The 25,806-nt window shown below is 49.2% G+C and overlaps 1 protein-coding gene across 1 annotated transcript in view; it reads right to left on the bottom strand.

The window, feature by feature from the left end:
- Nucleotides 1–25,806, bottom strand: part of BRINP2 (BMP/retinoic acid inducible neural specific 2) — a 482,664-nt gene that overhangs the window by 88,446 nt on the left and 368,412 nt on the right. The gene's annotated exons all lie outside the window — the stretch shown is intronic.

Genomic DNA, 25,806 nt, shown 5'->3' with positions numbered 1-25,806 from the left:
CATTAAGGACATCAATGATTTGCTTTATCATCCAAATCCCTGACTATTTCACTTGTCTGGTGCCGGTGGCTGACATTGCTTTGACCTAAACACAAATTATGTATGCTTTTCCCAATAGATAAATCAAAGCCGTGGAAAATAAATGACTAATTTCCTTATTCATTTTCGGATTGTTGTGCAATGATGCCTTTTAATGGACTAGCTAGAATTTTTTTTCCACGTATTAAGATGTGGCGGACATCTCCGAGTCTGCATACGGCGCTCCGGATAGTAATGATTAGTAATGTCACAAATAACAGTAAACAACGACGCCAAGTGATACAAAAGGTGAAACGAGTTCCTCTTTTAAGAGGTCACGACGGTGATGAATTATAGGAATTCAATGCCGCTTCGCTAAACCTTCACTGCGCGGCTATGTTACTTTCCGTCAATCACATTGTAACATTATCAGAAATGGATTTTACTTTCTGATTGCTAACCTACCGAAAAGTCAAAGATAAAACATGTTGTTATTTTAAGTCATACAAGGTAAATGAATTTCACAATGCTCCAACATCACTAAACAACTTGGGGAATGTAAGCAAACTTTTAGCCATTTAGTATCAAATTCCCAATAGAAAATTCAACAAGAAAGAGACGTATAAAGAAATTGTGGTTCTAGTGTAAGGAATAAAGCAGGGGCGTTATACTTACCGAGTCTCCCATGCGGCTGTAACTCAACTTCTGGGTCCGCTCATTAACCCTCATGCATATGCACTGCTTTCCCCGCCCACCATTAGTCCTGGCGTCTGTGATTGGTTGCAGTCAGATTGCTGGCCATATCTGTCTTGGGCATGGAGTTCACTAGAGCTACACAGGCGCAGTGGGATGCTCTTCCTCTTCCTCTTCTGTTAGAGAACTTGGGCTTCTCCATCTTCTGTTTCAGGAGGCCCACAGATGCTCCATAGGGTTTAAGTCTGACGACACATGGTCAGTCGAGCACCGTTCTCTCAGTTTCTTTAGCAAGATAGTAGTGGTCTCAGATTTGTGTTAGAAGTTATTATCATTAGGGATGATCGAATACCTTAAATATTCGGCTTCGCGAATATTTGCCGAATAAGTCGGTGCTATTCGACTATTCGCGAATATTCGACGCGCAATGTAAGTCTATGGTAAAACCGAATAACAACTATTGGTACTATTCGGGCTGCCCATAGACTTACATTGCGCATCGATAGCGACGATCTATTCGTCGGATATTTGCGAAGCCGAATATTTGAGGTATTCGATCATCCCTAATTATCATGTTGGAATACAAAAGGGATGTGGTCATGCTCTGCTTCAGTGGGTCACAGAACATGTTGGCATTCATGGTTCCCTCAATGAATTGTAGTTCTTCAAAGCCAGCCGCACTCATGCAGCCCTAAACCATGACACTCCCACCACCTTGCTTGACTGTAGGCAGGACACACTTGTCTTTGTGCTCCTCACCTGGTTAATGCCACACATACACGCAACACCATCTGAACCAAATAAGTTTATCTTGGTCTCATCAGACCACAGGACATGGTTCCAGTAATCTATATCCTTACTCTGCTTGCCTTCAACAAACTGTTTGCATGCTTTCTTGTGCATCATCTTTAGAAGAGGCTTCCATCTGGGGTGACAACCATGAAATGACGTCCAATCAACCTTGCTGCATTTGGTTAAATCTGAGCAGAAAGTATCACCCTGTACACTTCAGAATTCATCCAGCTGCTTCTGTCTTCAGTCAAATCATCAATAACCACTAGTGACCTGGGGCCATTGGGATCCATGCATCCTCAGCCATCACACTGTTTCTGCCATGTGTTACAGTTGATGTAACACATGGCATGCATTAAACCTTGAGCATTTCCAAGTCTATTCTATACTTTCTTCTTACCATCATTCTAGTACAGGTTGATCTTAGTTTCATCTGCCCAAAGAAGTATTTTCCAGAACTAGGCGGCTTCTTTAGATGTGTTTTGGCAAAGTCTAATATGGCCATTATATTTTTAAGGCCGATTAATGGTTTGCACCTCTGTATTTGCTCTCATTAAGTCTTCTCTTTGTGGTAGACATATACTGAAACACTTACTTCAAGGAGAGTGGTCTTCACTTGGGTGTATGTTGTGAAGGGGTTTCTCTTCACCATAGAAGGATTCTGTGACCATTCATCACTGTAGTCTTCAGTGGACATCCAGGCCTTTTGGAGATTCCAAGCTCACTAGTTCACTCTTTGTTTGCAGAATGTACCAAACGGTTGATTTGTCCATTTTTTTACATTTCTACTATCTCTCTGATGGATTTTTTTTCAGCCTAATGATGGTTTGTTTCTCTTCCTTTGAGAGCTTCTTTGACCACATGATGTGAGTTCACAACAACAGCTTCCAAATGCAAATGCCACACCTGGAATCAGTTCCAGACCTTTTACCTGCTTAACACTAGAACTACTGGACTCGTGACACCTATATAGAAATACATAGTGCAAAGTAGTCAAAATGACTACCTCAGTAGTTCTAGTGTTAATTGATGATGGATTAACAAGGGACTAGCCCCTGAATCCAATTAAGGAGCTTCTGAGATAAGTATCCTAAAAACGTTTGGTCCCTTGAAAATTATTTTAACATATTAAAGAGCTATAATTCTTAAACCCTTACTCTAATTAAGACGTGAATACCCTCAAATTAAAACTGAGCTTCTGCACATTAAGTGTGACACCCTGGACTAGCCAGGTAGTCACATACATACCAACATACACACCCCCCACCCTAGACAGTTACAACAGTCAGACAAAAACCCTTGTTGCCTCCCTCCAGGGTCTGATGTCCACAAAAGGTGGGGCAGAGCCAGGCAGTTGGCCCCACCCACCGAGGAGTTCACAGGCCTGGAGGCGGGAAAAGGAGACAGATCAGTCTTGGAGGTGAAAGTGAGAGGAGTAAACACTTGAGGTGTCTAGGTCGGAGCCCAGGCACTGACAGGAAGGTTGGCAGATGGTGGTGGCCGTCTGCAGGAGTTGGTGGAACTCCGCAGAGCCGTAAGGACCGGGGTCGGGCGTCGGCCCGCCGGTACCGGACTGGGGAATGGAGTGAAGCTAAGCACACAGGCAGGGCCATCGGACCCCGACCAGGCTTGGAGCCGCCGTCAATAGTCAAATCCGAATGTGACAGGAACCCCAGGGGTTTCCTAACAACCAAGTCCCGATTGAAGGCAACCGTCCACCCAGAGAGGATATACAGCCACCGCCACAGGCTAGAGATCCAAGGGCCAGCGCCTGCGGGCAAAACGGGCTCCTACGGCACCTATATGCCGGGGAGCGGACTACCGGTGGGCAACCACAGGAGTCAGAACATTTCTAAAAGGTGCAGGGAAAGACAGCCACCATCAGCCGTCCGGGGAGAGCACAACAACAGTCCATCCGGCCGTTTTGCTTTACCAACGACTCTGTCAGTGATTGTCTGAGTGAGTACACCAGTGCCATCCGGCACCGCGCTGCCTCTGCACCCTGCACCCCAGCCCCGTCACTACCACCGGGCCCCGGGATCACCAACCCCCCTACCCATGGAGGGGACAACATCTCAGCTGCACCCTACCATCTCTCCCGGGATCCCCGTTATCAGCAGCGGTGGTGCCATCATCACCACGTCCCGTGGGTGGCGTCACGAACAATCTCCCTAAACAAACTGCCCCCTTTTCACTCGCGGGTAAGGAGCGCTGCTCGAGTCCCCGGGTCCGGTCCACCGCTCGAGCCACAGAGCAGCAGCAGCAGAAGCCCCGGACCCGAGCGTGGCGAGCGCGTCCCCTCCGCCCGCGACATAAGCCAACATTGATTATATAACTGTATCTTGAATATGTTTTTTTACACAGCTAAATGCTCTTTTGCAAAGCCAATACAGTATATGTAGCGCCTCTGAAGCCATCAGGAGCTACAACATACTGCATCCTCACCAGGATACAGGGCCTACCCCCAGGGGTCAAGAATATCAGTGCTGGTAACAACAAAAATTCAAATTAATCCCTGTTTTTCCCCATTCCCAAAGGCTGGTGACAGACTAGCGTAGGACACAGCGGATGGCGACCTAGGGGTGGAGCCGATCCAGTCCACTAGACGACAACCAGGTGGGAGGGTTCAGACAGTGAGTAAGTGGAAGTGAAAGGAGACGTACGCAACCGCACTGACAAGAAAGTGTAACGGTGACCTGAGGGCCCAGGCGGTTGGTTGCCGGTGGAGTACTCCTGGAACCATAGTACCAACGCGGTACAGAGCCCAAGGTCAGGCAAACACTCCAGGAAGACCTTATAAATTCTGCACAATGAGGGGACCATCCAGGACCTCACTGACTGTAAAGTTCGAGACACAGTAGCAACGGGAGAACCGGGGAAAAGGACCAGAGAATCTGACCCCACAGGGTTGAAGCTACCTGTTATACGGACTGAGACTGAAAGACTACCAGGAGGGGACCCCCAGACGCTCCAAGCCACAGGGACCCACCAACCAGAGACAGGTGCAGGGGAAAAGAAGCCACCAGGTCACCACACCAGCACTGGGACTAAAGGGACCTGCGGTCAAGACCAGCATTCCTCGGGTTACAAGCTACAATCTTACTGTGAGTAATGGAACCAGTTACACTGCAATCCCTGGTGTGGTCTACCTTCTTTCCGTGCCCAACAACATCATCTATCCCCTGGGGCCTAGCCCTACTTGCGGAGGACCCAATATCCAGGCTGCCATCAACACCAGCCCCAGTAGTGATAACTGTGCAGCAGCAGCTCCACTAAATAGCCGCAACCCGCAAGTGGCGTCACGACAAAAACATTTACTTCAAATCCCCTGTAAATTTTTCCCCCCAGGGTCACGGAACCGGGCAACGGCCACCCAGTGACATCCCCCCAGGAATACATCGCCCGGGACCCAGTACCCCATAGCCCTGGGAGATACATATATACATATTGTTTGCCATAGGTCATTGATTGGTGACGGAATTTATCTGCAGGAGGTACGTACTCCAGTCCACATATTATGATGTCATATCTAATGCACAGGACGCCAATTGTTTAACGCTGGATAATATTCATTTTCATTACACTTAGGAAATGCTAGGTTGAAATGAGAAAAAAATATAAACCAGCTTGGCATAAATTAGCTTTGTTCACACCTATTCAGACCTGTTCATTCCTACTGTTATTCCAGTTGGAGCGTGCAACAGCTGCAGACTTATATTAGGCAAAATGGAAATGTGTTGCGCAGACAGCAGATGGTGCTGCGCTAATTGTTGTCTGTTAATACTGTACTGGGTGACCTCTCAGGATTGTTTGTGTCTATTCCTAAAATGTAATCCTCCATATTGTGATGATGGAGATGACGGGTGATGAATGTCCCACGTAGAACAGTTAATTCTCCCTAAACGTCTGACTGCTGAATGCTTCTGCCGATATCTGAAATTCCGCAAGATGTCTTGTGCTCAGCTCCAAGACACACAAGAAGACCACAGCAAACAAAAGAGGTACGAACGACTGATACAATGAAGCAATCTATCGTAATATAAGCAGAATAAATGCGGAAAGTAGTGGATATGGAAACTTCTTGGGCCCAAGTAACAATGGACAGAATTTAAACCATACCAGTAAAAGATGTGTTGTAGGTTTCCAGTCTACAAGGAGGAGTGTAATCAATATTGTATAAAGGATTCAGTGTAAAATATTCAAGGTGACAAGGTTGTTATATTGGTTGCAAACAAAGTGATAGCCATTGCCAAAGCGGATAAGGTTTCTGTAAACTCAACACAGTTAAAAGGAACCTGTCACAGCCTTCTAAACTAAAACTAGCTCCTTAAGCAGCGCCTGTGCTGCATTTGTGACGCCCTGGACTAGTCAGGTCATCACAGGGTTCTGCACAATCTTTCTCTCCCAGTGCAGGACTCAACCCCCATGGTTCTGGGTCCCCATCTTGCAGTACTGCCTCCACCAGCATTCACAAATCCTAGTTACACCTCGCACCACACCTGTCAGGCACACCAGTGGGCTGCTTAAGCTGGGATAGGGCCGCAGGGGTCAGGCAGGGAGGTGGGAGGTGACAAGTCAGTTCAGTGGTAGCCCTGGAGTTGTGAGGAGCTCAAGGAAGCTGGGGGTTGGAGCTCCCAGGGGAGAAACAGACTAGATCGCTGACGGTGGTCTGGACCCGGAGGAGTCGGAGACCCGGTCGCGGGAGATTGGGACTGGGTCCTTGGCTAGTCTTGGATAGCCAACAGCCATAGTTCAATAGCCGGGCTGGGACCGAAGGCACGTTACGGTACATGGACCCTAGGTCGGGGAGAAGCTTCAAGCAACACGGCAATTAACCTGCGGAGGACAGGGCCTATATGGACTTTTCCACGAAGCTCAGAGATCGGGGGCACTAGCACAACGAGGGGGATAGGGCTTTCCAAGCAAAGCAGCCCACTGAAATCCCAAGCATGAGCTCCTGAAAGCAAGCTCTTCTGCTACCATTAGTAGTGAGCTGAGCCCGGAACGCTCCAAGTTAACGGGCCATCTGAACACTCTAAAACACGGTGCCAGGAGGCAGGCCACAGACCACCAGGCAGTGCTGCAGGGTACAGGACCCGAACGAGCTCCCCCAAGAGGGCAGCGGCACCCAGAGACTTGGAATACCATGTTGTCAGCGTCTGCTTTCGTGCTGAGTGAGTGTCCCGGGCTTGGAGGACGCCGTCGCTGCTGCGCTCTCGCTAGCGGTCGGGTCCGGCGCTGTTGCGATGGCTGCTTGGTGGCTCGAGCGGTGGGCCGGATCCGGGGACTCAAGCGGCGCTCCTCGCCCGTGAGTGAAAAGGGGTGGTTTGGTTTGGGGATGTAGTCCGTGATGCCACCCACGGGTTGTGGTGAGGTTGGGCACCACCGCTGCTGGTGACGGGGATCCCGGAAGCAATGGTAGGGAGCAGCTGGGATGTTGTTTTCCCCCTCCGTGGGTAGGGGTTAGTGGTCCTGGGGCCCGGTGAGGTGACGGGGAGGCAGGGTTGGTGAGGTGCAGGGTCGCAGGGACAGTGCAGTGCGGTGCCGGATGGCACTGGTGTACTCACTCAGCAACAGATGCACGCAAAGTCTCTGGTAAACCAAACGGCTGGATGGACGGGTCCCGCAGCCGGCTGCTGTGGCTTCTCCCGGACAGTTGGTGGTGGCTGACTTTCCCTGCACCTTTGTGTATGTTCGGTCCCGATGGCTTCCCACCGGTAACCCGCTCCCCAGCGTGTATATGTGCTGGATGAGCCATTTTGCCTGCAGGCTCTGGCCCTTGGAACTCTAGCTGTGGCGGTAGCTGTATTTCCTTCTACTGGTCGGACGGTTTACGCCTCACACTTGCACTTCCCTCACTGATCTGTCTTCCTTTTCCCGCCTCCAGGACTGTGAACTCCTCAGTGGGTGGGGCCAACCGCCTGGCTCCACCCCACCTGGTGTGGACATCAGCCCCTGGAGGGAGGCAACAAGGATTTTGTGTCTGGCTGATGTGCCTGTCTCGGGGTGGGGGTGTGTGTTGCAGTACCTGTGACGACCTGGCTAGTCCAGGGCGCCACATGAGCAGCTATGTTTTCAGTTCAGTTCAGTTGTTTTCTTATATACAGCGTTCTAACATGCTGTATATATATATATATATATATATATATATATATATATATATATGAGCCCAGGCCTGTGTAGAATGTAAAAATGACTTTATAATACTCACCTAAGGGGTGGTGCGGTGCAGACTGGTCAGATGAGTGGCGCCATTCTCAGACTTTCTGAACAGGGCAGATCAAAGTATTTTAGTACGCCTGGTGGTCCGATGAAGAAGCCGGTGGGGGCTTTGAAATGCGTTGAAACAAACCACAGTTGCTAATATTTCTCTTGTTCGTACACATCTAGGGAAGACATATCTGATCTCTGAGAGGGAGGAACCTATCCACAGATAAAGGCTGCATGGGACAAAAAGCTGAAATGATGCAATTATTCCCAACTCTATGCAGCACTCATTGACCAGTATAAAAGACACAGGCAATACTGATCAATGCATACACCATAAGGGCCATTATTTTTGGCATTTTATCCTATTATGATCTGTGCACTGTCTATGAAATATCACTCCTGCATCGAGTCAAATATATTTTTCTTTTTGCTATTAGATTTTTCAGACACAAGTATACCACTGTCATATAGATCCATCTTATTTGGATTCACAGTGTGATGCCCATAGACTGCTGTGGACTCAAACTGACCCATACCATACTTCCATTTACCTCTAATTATTTATTTAGGCATATGTTTTATTTTTTTTTATGGATCGTCAGATCGAAACGCGTCAACATGGACTGCGCTCTCTGACCTGTAAAGATGCTTTTCATGAATTTCAAATAAATGGGATTGTAAGAAATACCACAAAAATGTGTTTTGGGTGTTTTTTTATTTATTTTTTTTTGGGGGGGGATTTATACTATTACCCAGCTGTGGCCGATAGGTTTTTCCGGTCTCCTGAACAAGATGCTAGGAGCGGTAAGGAAGTAACAAGGTAATGAGTTGTTTAATTTTCTGGACTTTGTCTGATTAGCATAGTTGGACAGTTTTCTCAAAGGGACACAAAATGGTAGTGTGCACCTAACCTAACAGTTGGACCTCAGAAATTATATTTTTGTCTGGGCTTGAGTTACATTTCGGCACTGATTCTATGGGACTAAAGGTTAGCAAATCCTGACCGTGGACATTACGTACGCTACCAAGATCGCCCTCAATTGCCAGACCTAGCGAATAGTTTTGTGACCACTAGTGATGAGCGAGCATGCTTGTCACTACTCGGTACTCGCACGAGTATCACTGTACTCGGGCTGCTCGGCGGGGACCGAGTAATCTCGCGATACTCGTGCTTTACTCGTGGTCTTCATTTCTGCATGTTGGCGCTCTTTTGAGAGCCAGCCCTCATGCAGGGATTGGCTGGCAGACCACTGCAATGCCACAGCCCTGTTAGTTGTGGAATTGCAGTGATTGGCCGGCCTGCACAGCGTCACCGAGCCTTTATATAGGCCGGCGCGCTGTGCTCTGCTCACAGCTATTCTGACAGTGAGTGTAGGGAGAGTGTCGCTGATTCAGGGAAAGCTTTGCGGCCCTTTATAGCTTTTTCAGTTGCAGGGCTGCAAACAGTGTGACCAAAAGTCCTTCTCAGGACTATTCTAGTTGTATACAGGCAGGCAGGGTATAGCCAGGTCGGCGTACAGTAGCAGAGTCCTTCTCAGGACTATTGTTGCTATATACAGGCAGGGTATAGCCAGGTCTGAATACAGGCTAGTGACCAAAAGAGTCCTTGTCAGGACTATTGTAGCAGTATACAGGCAGGCAGGCAGGCAGGGTAGTGGTGACCGTATACCAGCCTTCATATCTGGGGCTGGTGTACACAGTGTAAAACAGTCCAGATAGTGTCTGACTTGTCTGTACTGTAATTGTCGCTCCCCAAAAAAACCTGTTAGGTTATTATTGCGTCCGTGCTTGGTTTTTAAAACCGCACGTGTGTGCCTGTTGGTGGCAGCGTACAGGTGCACTGGTGTGCGTTTTTACCAAACTATTATATAACGCACAAGTGTAGTGTATAATACACGTCAGTCAGCAGTGGCTGATAGTGTCAGAGTTCTTAATTTTTGCTCCTAAAACCTGTGTTAGGTTATTATTGCGTCCGTGCTTGGTTTTTAAAACCGCACGTGTGTGCCTGTTGGTGGCAGCGTACAGGTGCACTGGTGTGCGTTTTTACCAAACTATTATATAACGCACAAGTGTAGTGTATAATACACGTCAGTCAGCAGTGGCTGATAGTGTCAGAGTTCTTAATTTTTGCTCCTAAAACCTGTGTTAGGTTATTATTGCGTCCGTGCTTGGTTTTTAAAACCGCACGTGTGTGCCTGTTGGTGGCAGCGTACAGGTGCACTGGTGTGCGTTTTTACCAAACTATTATATAACGCACAAGTGTAGTGTATAATACACGTCAGTCAGCAGTGGCTGATAGTGTCAGAGTTCTTAATTTTTGCTCCTAAAACCTGTGTTAGGTTATTATTGCGTCCGTGCTTGGTTTTTAAAACCGCACGTGTGTGCCTGTTGGTGGCAGCGTACAGGTGCACTGGTGTGCGTTTTTACCAAACTATTATATAACGCACAAGTGTAGTGTATAATACACGTCAGTCAGCAGTGGCTGATAGTGTCAGAGTTCTTAATTTTTGCTCCTAAAACCTGTGTTAGGTTCTTAGTGCGTCCGTGCTTGCATTTAAAAACCGCACGTGTGTGCCTGTCGGTGGCAGCGTACAGGTGCACTTGTGTGCAATTTCCAGAAACTTTGATATAACGCACAAGTAGTGAATATACACGTCAGCAGTGCACAGCATTGCAAAATGCGCAAGGGCATTGGCAAGGAACAAGGAAGTGGACGTGATGGTGGTGCAGGCAGAGGCCGAGGTCGTGGGCAAGCTCTAATTTCGCCACAACAAAGGGCCACATCTAGTCGCTCGCACGTCCTGTCCCAAATTCTTGGGGACCGCAGCAGTACACCGCTCTTGAACCAAGACCAGTGTCAACAGGTTGTTAGTTGGATAGCGGATAATGCTTCCAGTCAGATTGGCACCACCACAAACACTCTGTCTTCCACACGGTCAAGTGTCAGTAGCCGTGATACTGCACCGCACATTTCTGAACCTGATCCTCCTTCCTACCACCAGGCTGAGTACACGTCCTCCTCGGACATTAATGATCCCACACTTGGACACTCGGAAGAGCTGTTCACGTTTCCATTCACACATTCTGGCCTCTCGCCAGCTCATATTGAAGTGGGTCATGAGGAGATCGTCTGTACAGATGGCCAAATATTTGAGCAGCCACGTTCTCACGAAGTTGGCAACGTGTCTCAACAAGTGGTGGACGATGATGAGACACAATTGTCAGCAAGTCAGGAGGAGGAGCAGGGTGCGGAAGAGGAAGACGACGTGGTGGATGATCCAGTAACTGACCCAACCTGGCAGGAGGATATGCAGAGCGAGGACAGCAGTGCACAGGGGGAGGGAGGCGTAGCATCACAACAGGCAGTAAGAAGCAGGGTGGTGGCCCCAGGCAGAAGTCAGGCAACCGTTCCCCGGAACAACACGACGACACAAGGTGCCTGTACAAATGTTAGGTCTTCACGAGTCTGGCAGTTTTTTAAGTTGGATCCAGATGATTCAAAAAAGGCCATTTGCAACACCTGCCGTGCCAGCATCAGCAGGGGTACCAAAACTAGCAGCCTGACCACCACCAGCATGATCAGGCACATGTCAGCCAAGCACCCGACTTTGTGGGAAGTACAACAGAGTCGAGGAGCAGTGCTTGCTGATGTCACTGCTACGTCTTCGCTGGTTGTGCATGCGAGCCAATCCTCTGTCCATGCTGCCTGCGAACAAGCCTCCTCCACTCCTGCACCTGCAGTTGCCTACGCAGAAAGAACACCATCATCAAGCACGTCCTTGTCCCAGCGCAGCGTTCAGTTATCCATTCAGCAAACCTTTGAACGCAGGCGCAAATACACTGCCAACACCCCACATGCCACAGTTCTAAATGCTAACATTTCGCGACTGCTTGCGCTGGAAATGTTGCCTTTTAGGCTGGTGGAGACAGAAGCATTCCGTGACCTGATGGCGGCAGCTGTCCCACGTTACTCGGTCCCCAGCCGCCACTATTTCTCCCGGTGTGCCGTCCCCGCGTTGCATAACCACGTGTCACAAAACATCACACGTGCCCTGAACAACGCTGTTTCACCCAAGGTCCACCTAACCACAGACACGTGGACAAGTGCTTGTGGGCAAGGCCGCTACATCTCGTTGACGGCACACTGGGTTAATATTGTGGAAGCTGGGACCCAGTCTGAGCGAGGGACGGAACACGTCCTTCCCACACCAAGGTTTGCAGGCCCTACCTCAGTCAGTGTTTCACCCACACTCTACAGCTCCGGAATGTCATGCTCTTCAGCCTCCTCCTCCTCCTGCGCATCCTCATCCACTGTGCCCTCCACACCAGTCACAAGCTGGAAGCACTGCAGCACTGCCTCGGCGAAGCGGCAACAGGCTGTGCTGAAGCTAATCTGCATAGGTGACAAACCCCACAATGCAGAAGAGCTGTGGACAGCTCTGAAACAGCAGGCAGATCACTGGCTCACACCTCTGAACCTAAAGCCAGGAAAGGTCGTTTGTGACAATGGCCGGAACCTGGTGGCGGCTTTGAGGCGAGGCCAGCTGACACATGTTCCATGCGTGGCCCATGTGCTCAACCTCGTGGTTCAGCGGTTTATAAAGTCATACCCAGAGCTGTCTGATCTGCTGGTAAAAGTTCGCCGCCTGTCTGCACATTTTCGAAAGTCACCTACTGCTTCAGCCGGCCTTGCCGGCTTTCAGCGCCGTTTGCATCTTCCGGCTCACAGACTGGTGTGTGATGTCCCCACGCGTTGGAATTCAACTCTGCACATGTTGGTCAGGATATGTGAGCAGAAGAGGGCAGTTGTTGAGTACCTGCATCACCTAAGCCGTCGGGAAATGGGTCAAACTCCACACATAACACCTGAGGAGTGGAGATGGATGTCAGACCTATGTACCATCCTCCAAAACTTTGAGGACTCCACCAAGATGGTGAGTGGTGATGACGCCATTATTAGCGTCACCATACCGCTACTCTGCCTTCTAAAACGGTCCCTGCTGAAAAACAAACATGATGCATTGCAGGCGGAGCGCGATGAGTTGCAGCAAGAAACAGTAGTGGGTGTGGGTGATAACACACAGCCCAGCCTCGTCTCATCACAACGTGCAGTGGAGGACTATGACGAGGAGGAGGATGAAGACATGGAGCAACTCTCCGGCCAAATTGAGGATATGACATGCACACCAGTCATATCCTCGATTCAGCGTGGCTGGCCAGAGGACAGGGTAGATGAGGAGGAGGAGGAGGAGGAGGAGGAGGAGGACAGCATGTTCAGTCATCTTGTTGGTCAGGCTACTGAAGTCCTGGCTGTTAAGAGTCTGGCGCACATGGCTGACTTTATGGTAAGCTGCCTGTCTCGTGACCCTCGCGTTAAGAACATCTTGGCCGACAATCATTACTGGTTGGTAACACTGTTAGACCCACGCTACAAGGAGAACTTTTTGTCTCTTATTCCCGTGGAGGAGAGGTCAACCAAAATGCAGCAGTTTCGGAAGGCCATACTCACGGAAGTAGGCAAAGCATTCCCCTCACAAAACGCTAGCGGCATAGGTCAGGAATCAGTGGACAACCGAGGCGTACAGCCGAGAGAGGCACAAGTCCAATCCGCCAGAGGTAGGGGAACAGTCTTTAAGATGTGGGACAGTTTTCTCAGCCCCTCACGTACCACAGCCCCTGAGGTGCGGGGTAGTGCCACAAGAAATCCTAAGTTTGCCCAGATGCTGAAGGAGTACCTTGCAGATCGAACAACTGTACTCCGACATTCCTCTGTGCCTTACAATTATTGGGTATCCAAGCTGGACACGTGGCATGAATTGGCTCTCTACGCCTTGGAAGTCCTGGCCTGCCCTGCTGCTAGCGTTTTGTCAGAGCGTGTTTTTAGTGCCGCAGGTGGAATCATTACAGATAAACGCACCCGCCTGTCAACTGAAAATGCTGACAGGCTGACTCTGATAAAGATGAACAAGGGTTGGATTGGGCCAGACTTCACCACACCACCAGCAAATGAGAGCGGAATTTAAAGTTTGCCATGTACCTCCACTCACCCATGGGTACACTTCTCGACTTTGGATAATCGCTGGACTGCTCCTCCTTCTCCTCATGCGCCATCATGATGACCGTTACAATAGTTAGGTCTTTGTTTCAGGTATACCCCCAGTGGTAAATTTTTTCGCCCATTCTTTGCAGAATGGACATTACAACGACAGGAGACCCGCTCCTTTGCAATGGGAACAATGTTTTGAGGCCCTCATGCACGTCTCTACCCAGGGACAACGTGGAGCCTCCCAATTTTTGGCTGCCCTGCCTAAGGGCTATACTGAAATACACCCACTTCCTTAAAATGGACACTTAATGTTTTGAGGCCCTCATGCACGTCTCTACCCAGGGACAATGTGGAGCCTCCCAATTTTTGGCTGCCCTGCCTAAGGGCTATACTGAAATAGACCCACTTCCTTAAAATGGACACTTAATGTTTTGAGGCCCTCATGCACGTCTCTACCCAGGGACAATGTGGAGCCTCCCAATTTTTGGCTGCCCTGCCTAAGGGCTATACTGAAATACACCCACTTCCTTAAAATGGACACTTAATGTTTTGAGGCCATCATGCACGTCTCTACCCAGGGACAATGTGGAGCCTCCCAATTTTTGGCTGCCCTGGCAAAGGGCTATACTGAAATACACCCACTTCCTTAAAATGGACACTTAATGTTTTGAGGCCCTCATGCACGTCTCTACCCAGGGACAATGTGGAGCCTCCCAATTTTTGGCTGCCCTGCCTAAGGGCTATACTGAAATACACCCACTTCCTTAAAATGGACACTTAATGTTTTGAGGCCATCATGCACGTCTCTACCCAGGGACAACGTGGAGCCTCCCAATTTTTGGCTGCCCTGGCAAAGGGCTATACTGAAATAGACCCACTTCCTTACAATGGGCACTTCAGGTTTACAGGCCATAATGCACGGCTCTATCCAGGGACAATGTGGAGCCTCCCAATTTTTGGCTGCCCTGGCAAAGGGCTATACTGAAATAGACCCACTTCCTTAAAATGGACACTTAATGTTTTGAGGCCCTCATGCACGTCTCTACCCAGGGACAATGTGGAGCCTCCCAATTTTTGGCTGCCCTGCCTAAGGGCTATACTGAAATACACCCACTTCCTTAAAATGGACACTTAATGTTTTGAGGCCATCATGCACGTCTCTACCCAGGGACAATGTGGAGCCTCCCAATTTTTGGCTGCCCTGGCAAAGGGCTATACTGAAATACACCCACTTCCTTAAAATGGACACTTAATGTTTTGAGGCCATCATGCACGTCTCTACCCAGGGACAACGTGGAGCCTCCCAATTTTTGGCTGCCCTGGCAAAGGGCTATACTGAAATAGACCCACTTCCTTACAATGGGCACTTCAGGTTTAAAGGCCATCATGCACGTCTCTATCCAGGGACAATGTGGAGCCTCCCAATTTTTGGCTGCCCTGCCTAAGGGCTATACTATAATACACCCACTTCCTGACAATGGACACTTAATGTTTTGAGGCCCTCATGCACGTCTGTATGCAGGGGCATTGGTGAACCTCACAATTTTGGACTGCCCTGGCAAAGGAAAATACTACAAAGACTCACTTCCTCAAAATGGGCACATTAGACTCAAGAGGCCTTCATGTACGTCTCTTCTCAGGGACATCGGAGTGCCACACAATGTTTTCACGTAAAATCTTTCATGTATTAATCTCAAAAAGTAACATACACCAGATCTATCTCACTATTGGGTATGTGCCCTTAACATTTCCGCCATGAAAAATCATTTTGGGGTCATTTTGGAAGGTTTTCTGGTGAGTCCGTAAAAATGGCGTAAAACGCGGACAAAATTGTTCACAGCTGTGACTTTTGAGTGATAAATGCTTCAAGGGGTCTTCCCCATGCTGTTGCCATGTCATTTGAGCACTCTTCTGAGACTTTTGTGCCATTTTTAGGGTTTCTCCATGCTGCCGGGAGGTCATTTCACAAAAATACTCGGGTCTCCCATAGGATAACATTGGGCTCGTTGCTCGGGCCGAGTACACGAGTATCTTGGGAGGCTCGGCCCGAGCTTCGAGCACCCGAGCTTTTTAGTACTCGCTCATCACTAGTGACCACCAGTATGTTCATGGTCATGTGCCATCTACATTCTCATCCCTTTTAATCAATGTTCTAGAAAAGAATCAGTGTCAAAATGTAGCTCTGAAAGGCCTTGGTGGTATCAAGCGATGGCCTTTGATTAAGTAATGTGTACATGCAAGCGAGGCCACCGCTCTATTCCACCATTTCAGAGCCTCGTTGTTGGAATTGGTGGTGGTCTAAGCAGTAGGACCTCCAACAATCATCAAGTTATCCCCGATCCTGTGGGTAGACATCTTGCGAAGGTGATAACATTTTATTGGCGAGAAGTTCTAAGTTATGTCTAGATTACGTTGGTGAAAAATTTCAGAAGACTACCGGCTTTTCTGCCGTTGAGTAGCGGTAAATACAGTTGCGAATTAGATGTTCGCTCGCAACTTTGTGATAGACATATACTGAAAAACTTACTTCAAGGAGAGTGGTCTTCACTTGGGTGTATGTTGTGAAGGGGTTTCTCTTCACCATAGAAGGATTCTGTGACCATTCATCACTGTAGTCTTCAGTGGACATCCAGGCCTTTTGGAGATTCCAAGCTCACCAGTGTAGTGCAGAATGTACCAAACGGTTGATTTGTCCATTTCTTACATTTCTACTATCTCTCTGATTGATTTTTTTTCAGCCTAATGATGGTTGGTTTCTCTTCCTTTGAGAGCTTCTTTGACCACATGATGGGAGTTCACAACAACAGCTTCCAAATGCAAATGCCACACCTGGAATCAGTTCCAGACCTTTTACCTGCTTAACACTAGAACTACTGGACTCGTGACACCTATATAGAAATACATAGTGCAAAGTAGTCAAAATGACTACCTCAGTAGTTCTAGTGTTAATTGATGATGGATTAACAAGGGAATAGCCCCTGAATCCAATTAAGGAGCTTCTGAGATAAGTATCCTAAAAACTTTTGGTCCCTTGAAAATTATTTTAACATATTAAAGAGCTATAATTCTTAAACCCTTACTCTAATTAAGACGTGAATACCCTCAAATTAAAACTGAGCTTCTGCACATTAAGTGTGACGCCCTGGACTAGCCAGGTAGTCACATACATACCAACATACACACCCCCCACCCTAGACAGTTACAACAGTCAGAAAAAAACCCTTGTTGCCTCCCTCCAGGGTCTGATGTCCACAAAAGGTGGGGCAGAGCCAGGCAGTTGGCCCCACCCACCGAGGAGTTCACAGGCCTGGAGGCGGGAAAAGGAGACAGATCAGTCTTGGAGGTGAAAGTGAGAGGAGTAAACACTTGAGGTGTCTGGGTCGGAGCCCAGGCACTGACAGGAAGGTTGACAGATGGTGGTGGCCGTCTGCAGGAGTTGGTGGAACTCCACAGAGCCGTAAGGACCGGGGTCGGGCGTCGGCCCGCCGGTACCGGACTGGGGAACGGAGTGAAGCTAAGCACACAGGCAGGGCCATCGGACCCCGACCAGGCTTGGAGCCGCCGTCAATAGTCAAATCCGAATGTGACAGGAACCCCAGGGGTTTCCTAACAACCAAGTCCCGATTGAAGGCAATCGTCCACCCAGAGAGGATATACAGCCACCGCCACAGGCTAGAAATCCAAGGGCCAGCGCCTGCGGGCAAAACGGGCTCCTACGGCACCTATACGCCGGGGAGCGGACTACCGGTGGGCAACAACAGGAGTCAGAACATTTCTAAAAGGTGCAGGGAAAGACAGCCACCATCAGCCGTCCGGGGAGAGCACAACAACAACACTGCAGCCGGCTGCATGACTCGTCCATCCGGCCGTTTTGCTTTACCAACGACTCTGTCAGTGATTGTCTGAGTGAGTACACCAGTGCCATCCGGCACCGCGCTGCCCCTACACCCTGCACCCCAGCCCCGTCACTACCACCGGGCCCCGGGATCACCAACCCCCCTACCCACGGAGGGGACAACATCTCAGCTGCACCCTACCATCTCTCCCGGGATCCCCGTTATCAGCAGCGGTGGTGCCATCATCACCATGTCCCGTGGGTGGCGTCACGAACAATCTCCCTAAACAAACTGCCCCTTTTCACTCGCGGGTAAGGAGCGCTGCTCGAGTCCCCGGGTCCGGTCCACCGCTCGAGCCACAGAGCAGCAGCAGCAGCAGAAGCCCCGGACCCGAGCGTGGCGAGCGCGTCCCCTCCGCCCGCGACATAAGCCAACATTGATTATATAACTGTATCTTGAACATGTTTTTTTACACAGCTAAATGCTCTTTTGCAAAGCCAATACAGTATATGTAGCGCCTCTGAAGCCATCAGGAGCTACAACATACTGCATCCTCACCAGGATACAGGGCCTACCCCCAGGGGTCAAGAATATCAGTGCTGTTAACAACAAAACATTCAAATTAATCCCTGTTTTTCCCCATTCCCAAAGGCTGGTGACAGACTAGCGTAGGACACAGCGGATGGCAACCTAGGGGTGGAGCCGATCCAGTCCACTAGACGACAACCAGGTGGGAGGGTTCAGACAGTGAGTAAGTGGAAGTGAAAGGAGACGTACGCAACCGCACTGACAAGAAAGTGTAACAGTGACCTGAGGGCCCAGGCGGTTGGTTGCCGGTGGAGTACTCCTGGAACCATAGTACCAACGCGGTACAGAGCCCAAGGTCAGGCAAACACTCCAGGAACACCTTATAAATTCTGCACAATGAGGGGACCATCCAGGACCTCACTGACTGTAAAGTTCGAGACACAGTAGCAACGGGAGAACCGGGAAAAAGGACCAGAGAATCTGACCCCACAGGGTTGAAGCTACCTGTTATACGGACTGAGACTGAAAGACTACCAGGAGGGGACCCCCAGACGCTCCAAGCCACAGGGACCCACCAACCAGAGACAGGTGCAGGGGAAAAGAAGCCACCAGGTCACCACACCAGCACTGGGACTAAGGGGACCTGCGGTCAAGACCAGCATTCCTCGGGTTACAAGCTACAATCTTACTGTGAGTAATGGAACCAGTTACACTGCAATCCCTGGTGTGGTTTACCTTCTTCCGTGCCCAACAACATCATCTATCCCCTGGGGCCTAGCCCTACTTGGGGAGGACCCAATATCCAGGCTGCCATCAACACCAGCCCCAGTAGTGATAACTGTGCAGCAGCAGCTCCACTAAATAGCCGCAACCCGCAAGTGGCGTCACGACAAAAACATTTACTTCAAATCCCCTGTAAATTTTTCCCCCCAAGGTCACGGAACCGGGCAACGGCCACCCAGTGACATCCCCCCAGGAATACATCGCCCGGGACCCAGTACCCCATAGCCCTGGGAGATACATATATACATATTGTTTGCCATAGGTCATTGATTGGTGACGGAATTTATCTGCAGGAGGTACGTACTCCAGTCCACATATTATGATGTCATATCTAATGCACAGGACGCCAATTGTTTAACGCTGGATAATATTCATTTTCATTACACTTAGGAAATGCTAGGTTGAAATGAGAAAAAAAAATAAACCAGCTTGGCATAAATTAGCTTTGTTCACACCTATTCAGACCTTTTCATTCCTACTGTTATTCCAGTTGGAGCGTGCAACAGCTGCAGACTTATATTAGGCAAAATGGAAATGTGTTGCGCAGACAGCAGATGGTGCTGTGCTAATTGTTGTCTGTTAATACTGTACTGGGTGACCTCTCAGGTTTGTGTCTATTCCTAAAATGTAATCCTCCATATTGTGATGATGGAGATGACGGTTGATGAATGTCCCACGTAGAACAGTTAATTCTCCCTAAACGTCTGACTGCTGAATGCTTCTGCCGATATCTGAAATTCCGCAAGATGTTTTGTGCTCAGCTCCAAGACACACAAGAAGACCACAGCAAACAAAAGAGGTACGAACGACTGATACAATGAAGCAATCTATCGTAATATAAGCAGAATAAATGCGGAAAGAAGTGGACATGGAAACTTCTTGGGCCCAAGTAACAATGGACAGAATTTAAACCATACCAGTAAAAGATGTGTTGTAGGTTTCCACCAGTCTAGAAGAAGGAGTGTTATCAATATTGTATAAAGGATTCAGCGTAAAATATACAGCGCCTGTGCTGTATTTGTGATGCCCTGGACTAGTCAGGTCATTACAGGGTTCTACACAATCTTTCTCTCCCAGTGCAGGACTCAACCCCCATGGTTCTGGGTCCCCATCTTGCAGTACTGCCTCCACCAGCATTCACAAATCCTAGTTACACCTCGCACCACACCTGTCAGGCACACCAGTGGGCTGCTTAAGCTGGAATAGGGCCGCCGGGGTCAGGCAGGGAGGTGGGAGGTGACAAGTCAGTTCAGTGGTAGCCCTTGAGCTGTGAGGAGCTCGAGGAAGCTGGGGGTTGGAGCTCCCAGGGGAGAAACAGACTAGATCGCGGATGGTGGTCTGGACCCGGAGGAGTCGGAGACCCGGTCGCGGGAGATTGGGACTGGGTCCTTGGCTAGTCTTGGATAGCCAACAGCCACAGTTCAATAGCCGGGCTGGGACCGAATGCACGTTGCGGTACATGGACCCTAGGTCGGGGAGAAGCTTCAAGCAACACGGCAATTAACCTGCGGAGGACAGGGCCTATATGGACTTTTCCACGAAGCTCAGAGATCGGGGGCACTAGCACAACGAGGGGGATAGGGCTTTCCAAGCAAAGCAGCCCACTGAAATCCCAAGCATGAGCTCCTGAAAGCAAGCTCTTCTGCTACCATTAGTAGTGAGCTGAGCCCGGAACGCTCCAAGTTAACGGGCCATCTGAACACTCTAAAACACGGTGCCAGGAGGCAGGCCACAGACCACCAGGCAGTGCTGCAGGGTACAGGACCCGAACGAGCTCCCCCAAGAGGGCAGCGGCACCCAGAGACTTGGAATACCATGTTGTCAGCGTCTGCTTTCGTGCTGAGTGAGTGTCCCGGGCTTGGAGGACGCCGTCGCTGCTGCGCTCTCGCTAGCGCTCGGGTCCGGCGCTGTTGCGATGGCTGCTTGGTGGCTCGAGCGGTGGGCCGGATCCGGGGACTCAAGCGGCGCTCCTCGCCCGTGAGTGAAAAGGGGTGGTTTGGTTTGGGGATGTAGTCCGTGATGCCACCCACGGGTTGTGGTGAGGTTGGGCACCACCGCTGCTGGTGACGGGGATCCCGGAAGCAATGGTAGGGAGCAGCTGGGATGTTGTTTTCCCCCTCCGTGGGTAGGGGTTAGTGGTCCTGGGGCCCGGTGAGGTGACGGGGAGGCAGGGTTGGTGAGGTGCAGGGTCGCAGGGACAGTGCAGTGCGGTGCCGGATGGCACTGGTGTACTCACTCAGCAACAGATGCACGCAAAGTCTCTGGTAAACCAAACGGCTGGATGGACGGGTCCCGCAGCCGGCTGCTGTGGCTTCTCCCGGACAGTTGGTGGTGGCTGACTTTCCCTGCACCTTTGTGTATGTTCGGTCCCGATGGCTTCCCACCGGTAACCCGCTCCCCAGCGTGTATATGTGCTGGATGAGCCATTTTGCCTGCAGGCTCTGGCCCTTGGAACTCTAGCTGTGGCGGTAGCTGTATTTCCTTCTACTGGTCGGACGGTTTACGCCTCACACTTGCACTTCCCTCACTGATCTGTCTTCCTTTTCCCGCCTCCAGGACTGTGAACTCCTCAGTGGGTGGGGCCAACCGCCTGGCTCCACCCCACCTGGTGTGGACATCAGCCCCTGGAGGGAGGCAACAAGGATTTTGTGTCTGGCTGATGTGCCTGTCTCGGGGTGGGGGTGTGTGTTGCAGTACCTGTGACGACCTGGCTAGTCCAGGGCGCCACATGAGCAGCTATGTTTTCAGTTCAGTTCAGTTGTTTTCTTATATACAGCGTTCTAACATGCTGTATATATATATATATATATATATATATATATATATATGAGCCCAGGCCTGTGTAGAATGTAAAAATGACTTTATAATACTCACCTAAGGGGTGGTGCGGTGCAGACTGGTCAGATGAGTGGCGCCATTCTCAGACTTTCTGAACAGGGCAGATCAAAGTATTTTAGTACGCCTGGTGGTCCGATGAAGAAGCCGGTGGGGGCTTTGAAATGCGTTGAAACAAACCACAGCTGCTAATATTTCTCTTGTTCGTACACATCTAGGGAAGACATATCTGATCTCTGAGAGGGAGGAACCTATCCAGAGATAAAGGCTGCATGGGACAAAAAGCTGAAATGATGCAATTATTCCCAACTCTATGCAGCACTCATTGACCAGTATAAAAGACACAGGCAATACTGATCAATGCATACACCATAAGGGCCATTATTTTTGGCATTTTATCCTATTATGATCTGTGCACTGTCTATGAAATATCACTCCTGCATCGAGTCAAATATATTTTTCTTTTTGCTATTAGATTTTTCAGACACAAGTATACCACTGTCATATAGATCCATCTTATTTGGATTCACAGTGTGATGCCCATAGACTGCTGTGGACTCAAACTGACCCATACCATACTTCCATTTACCTCTAATTATTTATTTAGGCATATGTTTTATTTTTTTTTATGGATCGTCAGATCGAAACGCGTCAACATGGACTGCGCTCTCTGACCTGTAAAGATGCTTTTCATGAATTTCAAATAAATGGGATTTTAAGAAATACCAGAAAAATGTGTTTTGGGTTTTTTTTATTTATTTATTTTTTTGGGGGGATTTATACTATTACCCAGCTGTGGCCGATAGGTTTTTCCGGTCTCCTGAACAAGATGCTAGGAGCGGTAAGGAAGTAACAAGGTAATGAGTTGTTTAATTGTCTGGACTTTGTCTGATTAGCATAGTTGGACAGTTTTCTCAAAGGGACACAAAATGGTAGTGTGCACCTAACCTAACAGTTGGACCTCAGAAATTATATTTTTGTCTGGGCTTGAGTTACATTTCGGCACTGATTCTATGGGACTAAAGGTTAGCAAATCCTGACCGTGGACATTACGTACGCTACCAAGATCGCCCTCAATTGCCAGACCTAGCGAATAGTTTTGTGACCACCAGTATGTTCATGGTCATGTGCCATCTACATTCTCATCCCTTTTAATCAATGTTCTAGAAAAGAATCAGTGTCAAAATGTAGCTCTGAAAGGCCTTGGTGGTATCAAGCGATGGCCTTTGATTAAGTAATGTGTACATGCAAGCGAGGCCACCGCTCTATTCCACCATTTCAGAGCCTCGTTGTTGGAATTGGTGGTGGTCTAAGCAGTAGGACCTCCAACAATCATCAAGTTATCCCCGATCCTGTGGGTAGACATCTTGCGAAGGTGATAACATTTTATTGGCGAGAAGTTCTAAGTTATGTCTAGATTACGTTGGTGAAAAATTTCAGAAGACTACCGGCTTTTCTGCCGTTGAGTAGCGGTAAATACAGTTGCGAATTAGATGTTCGCTCGCAACTTGAAAGACAAGAAGAATAAGGTGTAAAATAAGACGATGCCATTCACCTCCCTGCAATACATATTTACAGTAGTACTAGGCTCAAGACAACACTTAGTCAAAGTGCACCATTAAGAACGATGATGAAACTGACTTATTGTCATCATTAAATGTAGTAAGACATTCATGTTTACACTGAACAATAAGATATAAGAATTCACGGTTTAAGCTTTTGTTCTCCTTCTATTTATACAGTTTACAGAACAGAAAGAGTAATACCCATCACTCATATCGCCATGGAAATCTATGTGATGATTGAAAATGATGGAAGCACTAATCCGGTTGCTATGGAACTTGTACAAATTATGCTTTTAGTTTAGGGATGTGAGCAAAGGAGAAGCTTATGAAAATAGGAGAATTTTGTAAAGTTGTGAGACTTTTGCGAAAGTGTGATAAGTGCCCCATCCTACTGAAAGTCTGGAGGCTCAGTGAGGATGAGGGTCAAATATTATTAAAGAGGTAAAACTTTATCTTTGTATGGAAAAATATAGGAAGGTTGTGATCTACATCCACTCCCAAATCTTACTTTTTTGGGTCACCGGCATAGATTTGTGTAAGACTTCTTTCTTTTCCCTCTATAAGGCTGACCCTTAAAGTCAGCTAAATAGGAAAGGATTCTTTACAGTTAGGGGCACTTTGCACGTTGCAACATCGCTACCGAAATATCGTCGGGGTCAAGGTTGTTGTGGCGCACATCCGGCGCCGGTAGCCACATCGCAATGTGTAAATCCTAGGAGCGACGATGAACGAGCGTGAAACAGTCAAAAATCGCTGATCTGTGTCACATCGTTCATTTTTATAATGCCGCTCCAGCTGCAAGTACGATGTTGTTTGTCGCTCCAGTGGCGTCACACATCGCTGTGTGTGACGCCGCTGGAACGACAAACATATCCTTACCTGCCTCCAGTGACAATGCAGAAGGAAGAAGTGGGCGGGATGGTACGTCCTGCTCATCTCTGCCCCTCAGCTTCTATTGACCGGCCGCTTAGCAACGTCGCGGTGAAGCCGAACGCACCTCCCCCTTGAAGGATGGATTGTTCGGCGGTCACTGTGACGTCACCGACCAGGTATGTGCGTGTGAAGCTGCCGTAGCGATAATGTTCGCTACGGCAGCAATCACAAGATATCGCATGTGCGACGGGGGCGGTTGCTATCGCGCTGGACATCGCTAGCCAATGCTAGCGATGTCGCAGCGTGTAAAGTACCCCTTAGAGTAGTAAGATTGTGGAATGCCCTACCACAAGAGGTAATAATGGCTGACACTCTAATTTTTAAAAATAGGGCTGGATGATTTCCTCAGAAAACACAATATTGACGGTTATAAAGGATTTAGTGAAAAAATGTATAATTGGTGGAGAAAGGTTGAACTAGATGAACCTAGGTCTTTTTTCAACCTATGTAACTTTATAAAGTGGGTTTCCAGGGATTAGGATAAATCATCAATATCTATCAGATCAGGAGGCTTACAACCCTCTAGTCCCACCAATCAGCACTATTCAAGCTTCCCGCGTAAGTAAAAGGAATGAAAACAGATCTGCATTACACAAGAACACTCACTAGATGGCGTACTATGTCCCGCCTCTGTGCTGCCCAGTAGCGGATCGAACCGCTCGGGTTCGTGTCGCAGCTTGAGGGTCTCCGGACCCGGGGGCTTGGGGCCACTTCTAAAACATAAGGGGGTATGTACAGGGGAGGTATAGTTCGTGACGCCACCCGTGGTGTGCGGTAAGGAAAGGATACCGCCGCTGCCCTTGGGAGCACCCGGGGTGATGGAGTGGGGCAGCAAGGTGTCGTTGCCCTCCATGGGTAGGGGAAGGCCCCGGGACTCGGTGTGGTGCCGTGGGATGCAGGGGTCACTCAGGTACTCACTCAGTCAATAAGCAGACGCTGACAACCGGGTAAACCAATTCTCGGGGTATTGCTGCCGCTTGACGGGAGCTCGTCCGGGTCCCGTCCCCTATAGTGTCGCCTGGTGATCCGTGAACTGCCTCCTGGCACTAAGTTTAACTTCAACATGGTGTGTGGGAGCCTGCTCTCAGGGCTCACACTTGGGATTTTCTGGACTGTATGGTTGGTAGGTCTTATCCCCCTCGTTGAGCTAGTGCCCCGATTCTGGAGCGGGTGGGAACAGATCATAAAGGCTCCGTTCTCCTCAGGTTAATTGCCGGGTTGCCTGAAGTTTCTCCCCGACCTAGGGTCCGTGTACCCCGCTGTGCATTCGGTCCCGGACCGCTGATAGTGCAAGGCTGCTCACCGTCCTCCTAGACAGGTCCAGGCACCTTGCCTCAATCTCCGGCGACCGGGGGTCCGACTCGTCTAGGTCCAGACCACCGTCTGAAACCTAGGCAGCTTCTTTTGGGAGCCACCATTCCCAACCTCCTCTGAGCTCCTCACAGGTCGAGGGCTACTTCCTCCTCTAATTTCACTGACCAACTCCTCACTCGACTGACTACACTCCTCACCTCCCCTCCCTGACCCCCCAGGTGGGCAACTCTATTCCACTCAAGCCGTCCACTGG

The sequence above is a fragment of the Anomaloglossus baeobatrachus genome, chromosome 8 (assembly GCF_048569485.1).
Source record: "Anomaloglossus baeobatrachus isolate aAnoBae1 chromosome 8, aAnoBae1.hap1, whole genome shotgun sequence".
NCBI classification, from domain to species: Eukaryota; Metazoa; Chordata; class Amphibia; order Anura; family Aromobatidae; genus Anomaloglossus; species Anomaloglossus baeobatrachus.
The sequence above is the reverse complement of the archived record's forward strand: the minus strand, read 5'-3'. Positions and strand labels throughout refer to the sequence as shown.